General features: G+C 38.4%; 1 protein-coding gene across 6 annotated transcripts in view; it reads left to right on the top strand.

The window, feature by feature from the left end:
• The window catches only part of LOC148454020 (uncharacterized), a 954,022-nt gene that overhangs the window by 880,915 nt on the left and 54,770 nt on the right, over positions 1 to 18,337 (top strand). The gene's annotated exons all lie outside the window — the stretch shown is intronic.

Below are 18,337 nucleotides of genomic sequence, written 5' to 3' on the forward strand. Positions count from 1 at the left end.
TATAAACCAGGAGTGCAGTCAGGGATATTGTGTAGTAGTATTATTATACCGTTCCTACTGATATATACCAGGAGAGCAGTCAGGGATATTGTGTAGTATTATTATTATACCGTTCCTACTGATATAAACCAGGAGAGCAGTCAGGGATATTGTGTAGTAGTATTATTATACCGTTCCTACTGATATAAACCAGGAGAGCAGTCAGGGATATTGTGTAGTATTATACCGTTCCTACTGATATAAACCAGGAGAGCAGTCAGGGATATTGTGTAGTAGTATTATACCGTTCCTACTGATATAAACCAGGAGAGCAGTCAGGGATATTGTGTAGTATTATTATTATGCCGTTCCTACTGATATATACCAGGAGAGCAGTCAGGGATATTGTGTAGTATTATTATGCCGTTCCTACTGATATAAACCAGGAGAGCAGTCAGGGATATTGTGTAGTATTATTATGCCGTTCCTACTGATATAAACCATGAGAGCAGTCAGGGATATTGTGTAGTATTATTATGCCGTTCCTACTGATATAAACCAGGAGAGCAGTCAGGGATATTGTGTAGTATTATTATTATACCGTTCCTACTGATATAAACCAGGAGAGCAGGCCGGGATATTGTGTAGTATTATTATTATACCGTTCCTACTGATATAAACCAGGAGAGCAGTCAGGGATATTGTTTAGTATTATTATACCGTTCCTACTGATATAAACCAGGAGAGCAGTCAGAGATATTGTGTAGTAGTATTATACCGTTCCTACTGATATAAACCAGGAGAGCAGTCAGGGATATTGTGTAGTATTATTATGCCGTTCCTACTGATATAAACCAGGAGAGCAGTCAGGGATATTGTGTAGTATTATTATACCGTTCCTACTGATATAAACCAGGATAGCAGTCAGGGATATTTTGTAGTATTATTATGCTGTTCCTACTGATATAAATCAGGAGAGCAGTCAGGGATATTGTGTAGTATTATTATGCCGTTCCTACTGATATAAACCAGGAGAGCAGTCAGGGATATTGTGTAGTATTATTATACCATTCCTACTGATATAAACCAGGAGAGCAGTCAGGGATATTGTGTAGTATTATTATTATACCATTCCTACAGATATAAACCAGGAGAGCAGTCAGAGATATTGTGTAGTATTATTATACCGTTCCTACTGATATAAACCAGGAGAGCAGTCAGGGATATTGTGTAGTATTATTATACCATTCCTACTGATATAAACCAGGAGAGCAGTCAGGGATATTGTGTAGTATTATTATTATACCATTCCTACAGATATAAACCAGGAGAGCAGTCAGTGATATTGTGTAGTATTATTATACCGTTCCTACTGATATAAACCAGGAGAGCAGCCAGGGATATTGTGTAGTATTATTATACCGTTCCTACTGATATAAACCAGGAGAGCAGTCAGGGATATTGTGTAGTATTATTATACCGTTCCTACAGATATAAACCAGGAGAGCAGTCAGAGATATTGTGTAGTATTATTATACCGTTCCTACTGATATAAACCAGGAGAGCAGTCAGGGATATTGTGTAGTATTATTATACCGTTTCTACTGATATAAACCAGGAGAGCAGTCAGTGATATTGTGTAGTATTATTATACCGTTCCTACTGATATAAACCAGGAGAGCAGCCAGGGATATTGTGTAGTATTATTATACCGTTCCTACTGATATAAACCAGGAGAGCAGCCAGGGATATTGTGTAGTATTATTATACCGTTCCTACTGATATAAACCAGGAGAGTAGTCAGGGATATTGTGTAGTATTATTATACCGTTCCTACTGATATAAACCAGGAGAGCAGCCAGGGACATTGTGTAGTATTATTATGCCGTTCCTACTGATATAAACCAGGAGAGCAGTCAGGGATAATGTGTAGTATTATTATACCGTTCCTTCTGATATAAACCAGGAGAGCAGCCAGGGATATTGTGTAGTATTATTATACCGTTCCTACTGATATAAACCAGGAGAGCAGCCAGGGATATTGTGTAGTATTATTATACCGTTCCTACAGATATAAACCAGGAGAGCAGTCAGGGATATTGTGTAGTATTATTATACCGTTCCTACTGATATAAACCAGGAGAGCAGTCAGGGATATTGTGTAGTATTATTATGCCGTTCCTACTGATATAAACCAGGAGAGCAGTCAGGGATATTGTGTAGTATTATTATACCGTTCCTACTGATATAAACCAGGAGAGCAGTCAGGGATATTGTGTAGTATTATTATGCCGTTCCTACTGATATAAACCAGGAGAGCAGTCAGGGATATTGTGTAGTATTATTATACCGTTCCTACTGATATAAACCAGGATAGCAGTCAGGGATATTGTGTAGTATTATTATACCGTTCCTACTGATATAAACCAGGAGAGCAGTCAGGGATATTGTGTAGTATTATTATGCCGTTCCAACTGATATAAACCAGGAGAGCAGTCAGGGATATTGTGTAGTATTATTATACCGTTCCTACTGATATAAACCAGGAGAGCAGTCAGGGATATTGTGTAGTATTATTATTATGCCGTTCCTACTGATATATACCAGGAGAGCAGTCAGGGATATTGTGTAGTATTATTATTATACCGTTCCTACTGATATAAACCAGGAGAGCAGTCAGGGATATTGTGTAGTAGTATTATTATACCGTTCCTACTGATATAAACCAGGAGAGCAGTCAGGGATATTGTGTAGTAGTATTATACCGTTCCTACTGATATAAACCAGGAGTGCAGTCAGGGATATTGTGTAGTAGTATTATTATACCGTTCCTACTGATATATACCAGGAGAGCAGTCAGGGATATTGTGTAGTATTATTATTATACCGTTCCTACTGATATAAACCAGGAGAGCAGTCAGGGATATTGTGTAGTAGTATTATTATACCGTTCCTACTGATATAAACCAGGAGAGCAGTCAGGGATATTGTGTAGTATTATACCGTTCCTACTGATATAAACCAGGAGAGCAGTCAGGGATATTGTGTAGTAGTATTATACCGTTCCTACTGATATAAACCAGGAGAGCCGTCAGGGATATTGTGTAGTATTATTATTATGCCGTTCCTACTGATATATACCAGGAGAGCAGTCAGGGATATTGTGTAGTATTATTATGCCGTTCCTACTGATATAAACCAGGAGAGCAGTCAGGGATATTGTGTAGTATTATTATGCCCTTCCTACTGATATAAACCATGAGAGCAGTCAGGGATATTGTGTAGTATTATTATGCCGTTCCTACTGATATAAACCAGGAGAGCAGTCAGGGATATTGTGTAGTATTATTATTATACCGTTCCTACTGATATAAACCAGGAGAGCAGGCCGGGATATTGTGTAGTATTATTATTATACCGTTCCTACTGATATAAACCAGGAGAGCAGTCAGGGATATTGTGTAGTATTATTATACCGTTCCTACTGATATAAACCAGGAGAGCAGTCAGAGATATTGTGTAGTAGTATTATACCGTTCCTACTGATATAAACCAGGAGAGCAGTCAGGGATATTGTGTAGTATTATTATGCCGTTCCTACTGATATAAACCAGGAGAGCAGTCAGGGATATTGTGTAGTATTATTATACCGTTCCTACTGATATAAACCAGGATAGCAGTCAGGGATATTTTGTAGTATTATTATGCTGTTCCTACTGATATAAATCAGGAGAGCAGTCAGGGATATTGTGTAGTATTATTATGCCGTTCCTACTGATATAAACCAGGAGAGCAGTCAGGGATATTGTGTAGTATTATTATACCATTCCTACTGATATAAACCAGGAGAGCAGTCAGGGATATTGTGTAGTATTATTATTATACCATTCCTACAGATATAAACCAGGAGAGCAGTCAGAGATATTGTGTAGTATTATTATACCGTTCCTACTGATATAAACCAGGAGAGCAGTCAGGGATATTGTGTAGTATTATTATACCATTCCTACTGATATAAACCAGGAGAGCAGTCAGGGATATTGTGTAGTATTATTATTATACCATTCCTACAGATATAAACCAGGAGAGCAGTCAGAGATATTGTGTAGTTTTATTATACCGTTCCTACTGATATCAACCAGGATAACAGTCCGGGATATTGTGTAGTATTATTATGCCGTTCCTACTGATATAAACCAGGAGAGCAGTCAGGGATATTGTGTATTATTATTATGCCGTTCCTACTGATATAAACCAGGAGAGCAGTCAGGGATATTTTGTAGTATTATTATGCCGTTCCTACTGATATAAACCAGGAGAGCAGTCAGAGATATTGTGTAGTGTTATTATGCCGTTCCTACTGATATAAACCTGGAGAGCAGTCAGGGATATTGTGTAGTATTATTATACCGTTCCTACTGATATAAACCAGGAGTGCAGTCAGGGATATTGTGTAGTATTATTATACCTTTCCTACTGATATAAACCAGGAGAGCAGTCAGGGATATTGTGTAGTATTATTATGCCGTTCCTACTGATATAAACCAGGAGAGCAGTCAGGGATATTGTGTAGTATTATTATGCCGTTCCTACTGATATAAACCAGGAGAGCAGTCAGGGATATTGTGTAGTATTATTATACCGTTCCTACTGATATAAACCAGGAGAGCAGTCAGGGATATTGTGTAGTATTATTATGCCGTTCCTACTGATATAAACCAGGAGAGCAGTCAGGGATATTGTGTAGTATTATTATACCGTTCCTACTGATATAAACCAGGAGAGCAGTCAGGGATATTGTGTAGTATTATTATGCCGTTCCTACTGATATAAACCAGGATAGCAGTCAGGGATATTGTGTAGTAGTAATATCCCGTTCCTACTGATATAAACCAGGAGAGCAGTCAGGGATATTGTGTAGTATTATTATACCGTTCCTACTGATATAAACCATGAGAGCAGTCAGGGATATTGTGTAGTAGTATTATTATACCGTTCCTACTGATATAAACCAGGAGAGCAGTCAGATATATTGTGTAGTATTATTATTATGCCGTTCCTACTGATATAAACCAGGAGAGCTGTCATGGATATTGTGTAGTATTATTATGCCGTTCCTACTGATATAAACCAGGAGAGCAGTCAGGGATATTGTGTAGTATTATTATACCGTTCCTACTGATATAAACCAGGAGAGCAGTCAGGGATATTGTGTAGTATTATTATACCGTTCCTACTGATATAAACCAGGAGAGTAGTCAGGGATATTGTGTAGTATTATTATGCCGTTCCTACTGATATAAACCAGGAGAGCAGTCAGGGATATTGTGTAGTAGTATTATTATGCCGTTCCTACTGATATAAACCAGGAGAGCAGTCAGGGATATTGTGTAGTATTATTATACCGTTCCTACTGATATAAACCAGGAGAGCAGCCAGGGATATTGTGTAGTATTATTATACCGTTCCTACTGATATAAACCAGCAGAGCAGCCAGGGATATTGTGTAGTATTATTATACCGTTCCTACTGATATAAACCAGGAGAGCAGTCAGAGATATTGTGTAGTAGTATTATTATACCGTTCCTACAGATATAAACCAGGAGAGCAGTCAGGGATATTGTGTAGTATTATTATACCGTTCCTACTGATATAAACCAGGAGAGCAGTCAGGGATATTGTGTAGTAGTATTATTATGCCGTTCCTACAGATATAAACCAGGAAAGCAGTCAGAGATATTGTGTAGTATTATTATTATACCATTCCTACAGATATAAACCAGGAGAGCAGTCAGGGATATTGTGTAGTATTTTTATTATACCATTCCTACAGATATAAACCAGGAGAGCAGTCAGAGATATTGTGTAGTATTATTATGCCATTCCTACTGATATAAACCCGGAGAGCAGTCAGGGATATTGTGTAGTATTTTTATTATACCGTTCCTACTGATATAAACCCGGAGAGCAGCCAGGGATATTGTGTAGTATTATTATACCGTTCCTACTGATATAAACCAGGAGAGCAGTCAGGGATATTGTGTAGTATTATTATACCGTTCCTACTGATATAAACCAGGAGAGCAGTCAGGGATATTGTGTAGTATTATTATACCGTTCCTACTGATATAAACCAGGAGAGCAGTCAGGGATATTGTGTAGTATTATACCGTTCCTACTGATATAAACCAGGAGAGTAGTCAGGGATATTGTGTAGTATTATTATACCGTTCCTACTGATATAAACCAGGAGAGTAGTCAGGGATATTGTGTAGTATTATTATGCCGTTCCTACTGATATAAACCAGGAGAGCTGTCAGGGATATTGTGTAGTATTATTATACCGTTCCTACTGATATAAACCAGGAGAGCAGTCAGGGATATTGTGAAGTAGTATTATGCCGTTCCTACTGATATAAACCAGGAGAGCAGTCAGGGATATTGTGTAGTAGTATTATACCGTTCCTACTGATATAAACCAGGATAGCAGTCAGGGATATTGTGTAGTAGTAATATGCCGTTCCTACTGATATAAACCAGGAGAGCAGTCAGGAATATTGTGTAGTATTATTATACCGTTCCTACTGATATAAACCATGAGAGCAGTCAGGGATATTGTGTAGTATTATTATTATACCGTTCCTACTGATATAAACCAGGAGAGCAGTCAGGAATATTGTGTAGTATTATTATACCGTTCCTACTGATATAAACCAGGATAGCAGTCAGGTATATTGTGTAGTGTTATTATTATACCGTTCCTACTGATATAAACCAGGAGAGCAGTCAGGGATATTGTGTAGTAGTATTATTATACCGTTCCTACTGATATAAACCAGGATAGCAGTCAGGGATATTGTGTAGTAGTATTATGCCGTTCCTACTGATATAAACCAGGAGAGCAGTCAGGGATATTGTGTAGTATTATTATGCCGTTCCTACTGATATAAACCAGGAGAGCAGTCAGCGATATTGTGTAGTATTATTATTATGCCGTTCCTACTGATATAAACCAGGAGAGCAGTCAGGGATATTGTGTAGTATTATTATGCCGTTCCTACTGATATAAACCAGGAGAGCAGTCAGGGATATTGTGTAGTATTTATTTATTTTATTTATTACCAGTTATTTATATAGCGCACACATATTCCGCAGCGCTTTACAGAGAATATTCGGCCAGTCACATCCGTCCCTGCCCCAGTGGAGCTTACAATCTATATTCCCTACCACATGCGCACACACACACATACACACACTAGGGGTAATTTTGTTAGGAGCCAATTAACCTACCAGTATATTTTTGGAGTGTGGGAGGAAACCGGAGCACCCGGAGGAAACCCACGCAAGCACAGGGAGAATATACAAACTCCACACAGTTAGGGCCGTAGTGGGTGTCGAACCAACGACCTCAGTGCTGTGAGGCAGTAATGCTACCATTACACCGTCTGTGTAGTATTGTTATACCGTTCCTACTGATATAAACCAGGAGAGTAGTCAGGGATATTGTGTAGTATTATTATGCCGTTCCTACTGATATAAACCAGGAGAGCTGTCAGGGATATTGTGTAGTATTATTATACCGTTCCTACTGATATAAACCAGGAGAGCCGTCAGGGATATTGTGTAGTATTATTATTATGCCGTTCCTACTGATATAAACCAGGAGAGCAGTCAGGGATATTGTGTAGTATTATTATGCCGTTCCTACTGATATAAACCAGGAGAGCAGTCAGGGATATTGTGTAGTATTATTATACCGTTCCTACTGATATAAACCAGGATAGCAGTCAGGGATATTTTGTAGTATTATTATGCTGTTCCTACTGATATAAATCAGGAGAGCAGTCAGGGATATTGTGTAGTATTATTATGCCGTTCCTACTGATATAAACCAGGAGAGCAGTCAGGGATATTGTGTAGTATTATTATACCATTCCTACTGATATAAACCAGGAGAGCAGTCAGGGATATTGTGTAGTATTATTATTATACCATTCCTACAGATATAAACCAGGAGAGCAGTCAGAGATATTGTGTAGTATTATTATACCGTTCCTACTGATATAAACCAGGAGAGCAGTCAGGGATATTGTGTAGTATTATTATACCATTCCTACTGATATAAACCAGGAGAGCAGTCAGGGATATTGTGTAGTATTATTATTATACCATTCCTACAGATATAAACCAGGAGAGCAGTCAGAGATATTGTGTAGTATTATTATACCGTTCCTACTGATATAAACCAGGATAGCAGTCCGGGATATTGTGTAGTATTATTATGCCGTTCCTACTGATATAAACCAGGAGAGCAGTCAGGGATATTGTGTATTATTATTATGCCGTTCCTACTGATATAAACCAGGAGAGCAGTCAGGGATATTTTGTAGTATTATTATGCCGTTCCTACTGATATAAACCAGGAGAGCAGTCAGAGATATTGTGTAGTGTTATTATGCCGTTCCTACTGATATAAACCTGGAGAGCAGTCAGGGATATTGTGTAGTATTATTATACCGTTCCTACTGATATAAACCAGGAGTGCAGTCAGGGATATTGTGTAGTATTATTATACCTTTCCTACTAATATAAACCAGGAGAGCAGTCAGGGATATTGTGTAGTATTATTATGCCGTTCCTACTGATATAAACCAGGAGAGCAGTCAGGGATATTGTGTAGTATTATTATGCCGTTCCTACTGATATAAACCAGGAGAGCAGTCAGGGATATTGTGTAGTATTATTATACCGTTCCTACTGATATAAACCAGGAGAGCAGTCAGGGATATTGTGTAGTATTATTATGCCGTTCCTACTGATATAAACCAGGAGAGCAGTCAGCGATATTGTGTAGTATTATTATTATGCCGTTCCTACTGATATAAACCAGGAGAGCAGTCAGGGATATTGTGTAGTATTATTATGCCGTTCCTACTGATATAAACCAGGAGAGCAGTCAGGGATATTGTGTAGTATTTATTTATTTTATTTATTACCAGTTATTTATATAGCGCACACATATTCCGCAGCGCTTTACAGAGAATATTCGGCCAGTCACATCCGTCCCTGCCCCAGTGGAGCTTACAATCTATATTCCCTACCACATGCGCACACACACACATACACACACTAGGGGTAATTTTGTTAGGAGCCAATTAACCTACCAGTATATTTTTGGAGTGTGGGAGGAAACCGGAGCACCCGGAGGAAACCCACGCAAGCACAGGGAGAATATACAAACTCCACACAGTTAGGGCCGTAGTGGGTGTCGAACCAACGACCTCAGTGCTGTGAGGCAGTAATGCTACCATTACACCGTCTGTGTAGTATTGTTATACCGTTCCTACTGATATAAACCAGGAGAGTAGTCACAGATATTGTGTAGTATTATTATACCATTCCTACTGATATAAACCAGGAGAGCAGTCAGAGATATTGTGTAGTATTATTATACCGTTCCTACTGATATAAACCAGGAGAGTAGTCACAGATATTGTGTAGTATTATTATACCGTTCCTACTGATATAAACCAGGAGAGCAGCCAGGGATATTGTGTAGTATTATTATACCGTTCCTACTGATATAAACCAGGAGAGTAGTCACAGATATTGTGTAGTATTATTATACCGTTCCTACTGATATAAACCAGGAGTGTAGTCAGGGATATTGTGTAGTAGTATTATTATGCCGTTCCTACTGATATAAACCAGGAGAGCAGTCAGGGATATTGTGTAGTAGTATTATGCCGTTCCTACTGATATAAACCCGGAGAGCAGTCAGGGATATTGTGTAGTAGTATTATGCCGTTCCTACTGATATAAACCAGGAGAGCAGTCAGGGATATTGTGTAGTATTATTATGCCGTTCCTACTGATATAAACCAGGAGAGCAGTCAGGGATATTGTGTAGTATTATTATACCGTTCCTACTGATATAAACCCGGAGAGCAGTCAGGGATATTGTGTAGTATTATTATGCCGTTCCTACTGATATAAACCAGGAGAGCAGTCAGGGATATTGTGTAGTAGTATTATTATGCCGTTCCTACTGATATAAACCAGGAGAGCAGTCAGGGATATTGTGTAGTATTATTATACCGTTCCTACTGATATAAACCAGGATAGCAGTCAGGTATATTGTGTAGTATTATTATGCCGTTCCTACTGATATAAACCAGGAGAGCAGTCAGGGATATTGTGTAGTGTTATTATGCCGTTCCTACTGATATAAACCTGGAGAGCAGTCAGGGATATTGTGTAGTAGTATTATTATACCGTTCCTACTGATATAAACCAGGAGAGCAGTCAGGGATATTGTGTAGTAGTATTATTATACCGTTCCTACTGATATAAACCAGGAGAGCAGTCAGGGATATTGTGTAGTATTATTATGCCGTTCCTACTGATATAAACCAGGAGAGCAGTCAGGGATATTGTGTAGTATTATTATACCGTTCCTACTGATATAAACCAGGATAGCAGTCAGGGATATTGTGTAGTATTATTATGCCGTTCCTACTGATATAAACCAGGAGAGCAGTCAGGGATATTGTGTAGTAGTATTATTATACCATTCCTACTGATATAAACCAGGAGAGCAGTCAGGAATATTGTGTAGTATTATTATACCGTTCCTACTGATATAAACCAGGATAGCAGTCAGGTATATTGTGTAGTATTATTATGCCGTTCCTACTGATATAAACCAGGAGAGCAGTCAGGGATATTGTGTAGTATTATTATACCGTTCCTACTGATATAAACCAGGAGAGCAGTCGGGGATATTGTGTAGTAGTATTATGCCGTGCCTACTGATATAAACCCTGAGAGCAGTCAGGGATATTGTGTAGTATTATTATGCCGTTCCTACTGATATAAACCAGGAGAGTAGTCAGGGATATTGTGTAGTATTATTATACCGTTCCTACTGATATAAACCATGAGAGCAGTCAGAGATATTGTGTAGTATTATTATGCCGTTCCTACTGATATAAACCGGGAGAGTAGTCAGGGATATTGTGTAGTATTATTATGCCGTTCCTACTGATATAAACCAGGAGAGCAGTCAGGGATATTGTGTAGTAGTATTATTATGCCGTTCCTACTGATATAAACCAGGAGAGCAGTCAGGGATATTGTGTAGTGTTATGCCGTTCCTACTGATATAAACCAGGAGAGCAGTCAGGGATATTGTGTAGTATTATACCGTTCCTACTGATATAAACCAGGAGAGCAGTCAGGGATATTGTGTAGTATTATTATACCGTTCCTACTGATATAAACCAGGAGAGTAGTCAGGGATATTGTGTAGTATTATTATGCCGTTCCTACTGATATAAACCGCGAGAGTAGTCAGGGATATTGTGTAGTATTATTACGCCGTTCCTACTGATATAAACCAGGAGAGCAGTCAGGGATATTGTGTAGTAGTATTATTATGCCGTTCCTACTGATATAAACCAGGAGAGCAGTCAGGGATATTGTGTAGTAATATTATACCGTTCCTACTGATATAAACCAGGAGAGCAGCCAGGGATATTGTGTAGTATTATTATACCGTTCCTACTGATATAAACCAGGAGAGCAGCCAAGGATATTATGTAGTATTATTATACCGTTCCTACTGATATAAACCAGGAGAGCAGTCAGGGATATTGTGTAGTATTATTATACCATTCCTTTAGATATAAACCAGGAGAGCAGTCAGAGATATTGTGTAGTATTATTATTATGCCGTTCCTACTTATATAAACCCGGAGAGCAGTCAGAGATATTGTGTAGTATTATTATTATGCCGTTCCTACTGATATAAACCAGGATAGCAGTCAGGGATATTGTGTAGTGTTATTATGCCGTTCCTACCTATGTAAACCAGGAGAGCAGTCAGGGATATAGTGTAGTGTTATTATGCCATTCCTACTGATATAAACCAGGAGAGCAGTCAGGGATATTGTGTAGTATTATTATACCGTTCCTACTGATATAAACCAGGAGAGCAGTCAGGGATATTGTGTAGTATTATACCGTTCCTACTGATATAAACCAGGAGAGCAGTCAGGGATATTGTGTAGTATTATACCGTTCCTACTGATATAAACCAGGAGTGCAGTCAGGGATATTGTGTAGTAGTATTATTATACCGTTCCTACTGATATATACCAGGAGAGCAGTCAGGGATATTGTGTAGTAGTATTATTATACCGTTCCTACTGATATATACCAGGAGAGCAGTCAGGGATATTGTGTAGTATTATTATTATGCCGTTCCTACTGATATAAACCAGGAGAGCAGTCAGGGATATTGTGTAGTAGTATTATTATACCGTTCCTACTGATATAAACCAGGAGAGCAGTCAGGGATATTGTGTAGTATTATACCGTTCCTACTGATATAAACCTGGAGAGCAGTCAGGGATATTGTGTAGTATTATTATGCCGTTCCTACTGATATAAACCAGGAGAGCAGTCAGGGATATTGTGTAGTAGTATTATTATGCCGTTCCTACTGATATAAACCAGGAGAGCAGTCAGGGATATTGTGTAGTATTATTATACCGTTCCTACTGATATAAACCAGGATAGCAGTCAGGTATATTGTGTAGTATTATTATGCCGTTCCTACTGATATAAACCAGGAGAGCAGTCAGGGATATTGTGTAGTGTTATTATGCCGTTCCTACTGATATAAACCTGGAGAGCAGTCAGGGATATTGTGTAGTAGTATTATTATACCGTTCCTACTGATATAAACCAGGAGAGCAGTCAGGGATATTGTGTAGTAGTATTATTATACCGTTCCTACTGATATAAACCAGGAGAGCTGTCAGGGATATTGTGTAGTAGTATTATTATGCCGTTCCTACTGATATAAACCAGGAGAGCAGTCAGGGATATTGTGTAGTATTATTATGCCGTTCCTACTGATATAAACCAGGAGAGCAGTCAGGGATATTGTGTAGTATTATTATACCGTTCCTACTGATATAAACCAGGATAGCAGTCAGGGATATTGTGTAGTATTATTATGCCGTTCCTACTGATATAAACCAGGAGAGCAGTCAGGGATATTGTGTAGTAGTATTATTATACCATTCCTACTGATATAAACCAGGAGAGCAGTCAGGAATATTGTGTAGTATTATTATACCGTTCCTACTGATATAAACCAGGATAGCAGTCAGGTATATTGTGTAGTATTATTATGCCGTTCCTACTGATATAAACCAGGAGAGCAGTCAGGGATATTGTGTAGTATTATTATACCGTTCCTACTGATATAAACCAGGAGAGCAGTCGGGGATATTGTGTAGTAGTATTATGCCGTGCCTACTGATATAAACCCTGAGAGCAGTCAGGGATATTGTGTAGTATTATTATGCCGTTCCTACTGATATAAACCAGGAGAGTAGTCAGGGATATTGTGTAGTATTATTATACCGTTCCTACTGATATAAACCAGGAGAGCAGTCAGAGATATTGTGTAGTATTATTATTATGCCGTTCCTACTGATATAATCCAGGATAGCAGTCAGGGATATTGTGTAGTAGTATTATACCGTTCCTACTGATATAAACCAGGATAGCAGTCAGGGATATTGTGTAGTATTATTATACCGTTCCTACTGATATAAACCAGGAGAGCAGTCAGGGATATTGTGTAGTATTATTATACCGTTCCTACTGATATAAACCAGGAGAGCAGTCAGAGATATTGTGTAGTATTATTATTATGCCGTTCCTACTGATATAAACCAGGAGAGCAGTCAGGGATATTGTGTAGTGTTATTATGCCGTTCCTACTGATATAAACCAGGAGAGCAGTCAGGGATATTGTGTAGTATTATTATACCGTTCCTACTGATATAAACCAGGAGAGCAGTCAGGGATATTGTGTAGTATTATTATACCGTTCCTACTGATATAAACCAGGAGAGTAGTCAGGGATATTGTGTAGTATTATTATGCCGTTCCTACTGATATAAACCGGGAGAGTAGTCAGGGATATTGTGTAGTATTATTATGCCGTTCCTACTGATATAAACCAGGAGAGCAGTCAGGAATATTGTGTAGTAGTATTATTATGCCGTTCCTACTGATATAAACCAGGAGAGCAGTCAGGGATATTGTGTAGTGTTATGCCGTTCCTACTGATATAAACCAGGAGAGCAGTCAGGGATATTGTGTAGTATTATACCGTTCCTACTGATATAAACCAGGAGAGCAGTCAGGGATATTGTGTAGTATTATTATACCGTTCCTACTGATATAAACCAGGAGAGTAGTCAGGGATATTGTGTAGTATTATTATGCCGTTCCTACTGATATAAACCGCGAGAGTAGTCAGGGATATTGTGTAGTATTATTACGCCGTTCCTACTGATATAAACCAGGAGAGCAGTCAGGGATATTGTGTAGTAGTATTATTATGCCGTTCCTACTGATATAAACCAGGAGAGCAGTCAGGGATATTGTGTAGTAATATTATACCGTTCCTACTGATATAAACCAGGAGAGCAGCCAGGGATATTGTGTAGTATTATTATACCGTTCCTACTGATATAAACCAGGAGAGCAGCCAAGGATATTATGTAGTATTATTATACCGTTCCTACTGATATAAACCAGGAGAGCAGTCAGGGATATTGTGTAGTATTATTATACCATTCCTTTAGATATAAACCAGGAGAGCAGTCAGAGATATTGTGTAGTATTATTATTATGCCGTTCCTACTTATATAAACCCGGAGAGCAGTCAGAGATATTGTGTAGTATTATTATTATGCCGTTCCTACTGATATAAACCAGGATAGCAGTCAGGGATATTGTGTAGTGTTATTATGCCGTTCCTACCTATGTAAACCAGGAGAGCAGTCAGGGATATTGTGTAGTGTTATTATGCCATTCATACTGATATAAACCAGGAGAGCAGTCAGGGATATTGTGTAGTATTATTATACCGTTCCTACTGATATAAACCAGGAGAGCAGTCAGGGATATTGTGTAGTATTATACCGTTCCTACTGATATAAACCAGGAGAGTAGTCAGGGATATTGTGTAGTATTATTATACCGTTCCTACTGATATAAACCAGGAGAGTAGTCAGGGATATTGTGTAGTATTATTATGCCGTTCCTACTGATATAAACCAGGAGAGTAGTCAGGGATATTGTGTAGTATTATTATGCCGTTCCTACTGATATAAACCAGGAGAGCAGTCAGGGATATTGTGTAGTAGTATTATTATGCCGTTCCTACTGATATAAACCAGGAGAGCAGTCAGGGATATTGTGTAGTATTATTATACCGTTCCTACTGATATAAACCAGGAGAGCAGCCAGGGATATTGTGTAGTATTATTATACCGTTCCTACTGATATAAACCAGGAGAGCAGCCAGGGATATTGTGTAGTATTATTATACCGTTCCTACTGATATAAACCAGGAGAGTAGTCAGGGATATTGTGTAGTATTATTATACCGTTCCTACTGATATAAACCAGGAGAGCAGTCAGGGATATTGTGTAGTAGTATTATGCCGTTCCTACTGATATAAACCAGGAGAGCAGTCAGGGATATTGTGTAATAGTATTACACCGTTCCTACTGATATAAACCAGGATAGCAGTCAGGGATATTGTGTAGTAGTAATATGCCGTTCCTACTGATATAAACCAGGAGAGCAGTCAGGGATATTGTGTAGTATTATTATACCGTTCCTACTGATATAAACCATGAGAGCAGTCAGGAATATTGTGTAGTATTATTATTATACCGTTCCTACTGATATAAACCATGAGAGCAGTCAGGGATATTGTGTAGTAGTATTATTATGCCGTTCCTACTGATATAAACCAGGAGAGCAGTCAGGGATATTGTGTAGTATTATTATACCATTCCTACAGATATAAACCAGGAGAGCAGTCAGGGATATTGTGTAGTATTATTATGCCGTTCCAACTGATATAAACCAGGAGAGCAGTCAGGGATATTGTGTAGTATTATTATACCGTTCCTACTGATATAAACCAGGAGAGCAGTCAGGGATATTGTGTAGTATTATTATTATGCCGTTCCTACTGATATATACCAGGAGAGCAGTCAGGGATATTGTGTAGTATTATTATTATACCGTTCCTACTGATATAAACCAGGAGAGCAGTCAGGGATATTGTGTAGTAGTATTATTATACCGTTCCTACTGATATAAACCAGGAGAGCAGTCAGGGATATTGTGTAGTAGTATTATACCGTTCCTACTGATATAAACCAGGAGTGCAGTCAGGGATATTGTGTAGTAGTATTATTATACCGTTCCTACTGATATATACCAGGAGAGCAGTCAGGGATATTGTGTAGTATTATTATTATGCCGTTCCTACTGATATAAACCAGGAGAGCAGTCAGGGATATTGTGTAGTAGTTTTATTATACCGTTCCTACTGATATAAACCAGGAGAGCAGTCAGGGATATTGTGTAGTATTATACCGTTCCTACTGATATAAACCAGGAGAGCAGTCAGGGATATTGTGTAGTAGTATTATACCGTTCCTACTGATATAAACCAGGAGAGCTGTCAGGGATATTGTGTAGTATTATTATTATGCCTTTCCTACTGATATAAACCAGGAGAGCAGTCAGGGATATTATGTAATATTATTATGCCGTTCCTACTGATATAAACCAGGAGAGCAGTCAGGGATATTGTGTAGTATTATTATGCCGTTCCTACTGATATAAACCAGGAGAGCAGTCAGGGATATTGTGTAGTATTATTATGCCATTCCTACTGATATAAACCAGGAGAGCAGTCAGGGATATTGTGTAGTATTATTATTATACCGTTCCTACTGATATAAACCAGGAGAGCAGGCCGGGATATTGTGTAGTATTATTATTATACCGTTCCTACTGATATAAACCAGGAGAGCAGTCAGGGATATTGTGTAGTATTATTATACCGTTCCTACTGATATAAACCAGGAGAGCAGTCAGAGATATTGTGTAGTAGTATTATACCGTTCCTACTGATATAAACCAGGAGAGCAGTCAGGGATATTGTGTAGTATTATTATACCGTTCCTACTGATATAAACCAGGAGAGCTGTCAGGGATATTGTGTAGTAGTATTATTATGCCGTTCCTACTGATATAAACCAGGAGAGCAGTCAGGGATATTGTGTAGTATTATTATGCCGTTCCTACTGATATAAACCAGGAGAGCAGTCAGGGATATTGTGTAGTAGTATTATTATACCATTCCTACTGATATAAACCAGGAGAGCAGTCAGGAATATTGTGTAGTATTATTATACCGTTCCTACTGATATAAACCAGGATAGCAGTCAGGTATATTGTGTAGTATTATTATGCCGTTCCTACTGATATAAACCAGGAGAGCAGTCAGGGATATTGTGTAGTATTATTATACCGTTCCTACTGATATAAACCAGGAGAGCAGTCGGGGATATTGTGTAGTAGTATTATTCCGTGCCTACTAATATAAACCCTGAGAGCAGTCAGGGATATTGTGTAGTATTATTATGCCGTTCCTACTGATATAAACCAGGAGAGTAGTCAGGGATATTGTGTAGTATTATTATACCGTTCCTACTGATATAAACCAGGAGAGCAGTCAGAGATATTGTGTAGTATTATTATTATGCCGTTCCTACTGATATAATCCAGGATAGCAGTCAGGGATATTGTGTAGTAGTATTATACCGTTCCTACTGATATAAACCAGGATAGCAGTCAGGGATATTGTGTAGTATTATTATACCGTTCCTACTGATATAAACCAGGAGAGCAGTCAGGGATATTGTGTAGTATTATTATTATGCCGTTCCTACTGATATAAACCAGGAGAGCAGTCAGGGATATTGTGTAGTGTTATTATGCCGTTCCTACTGATATAAACCAGGAGAGCAGTCAGGGATATTGTGTAGTATTATTATACCGTTCCTACTGATATAAACCAGGAGAGCAGTCAGGGATATTGTGTAGTATTATTATACCGTTCCTACTGATATAAACCAGGAGAGTAGTCAGGGATATTGTGTAGTATTATTATGCCGTTCCTACTGATATAAACCGGGAGAGTAGTCAGGGATATTGTGTAGTATTATTATGCCGTTCCTACTGATATAAACCAGGAGAGCAGTCAGGGATATTGTGTAGTAGTATTATTATGCCGTTCCTACTGATATAAACCAGGAGAGCAGTCAGGGATATTGTGTAGTGTTATTATGCCGTTCCTACTGATATAAACCAGGAGAGCAGTCAGAGATATTGTGTAGTAGTATTATTATGCCGTTCCTACTGATATAAACCAGGAGAGCAGTCAGGGATATTGTGTA

The sequence above is a fragment of the Taudactylus pleione genome, unplaced genomic scaffold (assembly GCF_031769625.1).
Source record: "Taudactylus pleione unplaced genomic scaffold, aTauple2 ptg001039l, whole genome shotgun sequence".
Lineage (NCBI taxonomy): Eukaryota > Metazoa > Chordata > Amphibia > Anura > Myobatrachidae > Taudactylus > Taudactylus pleione.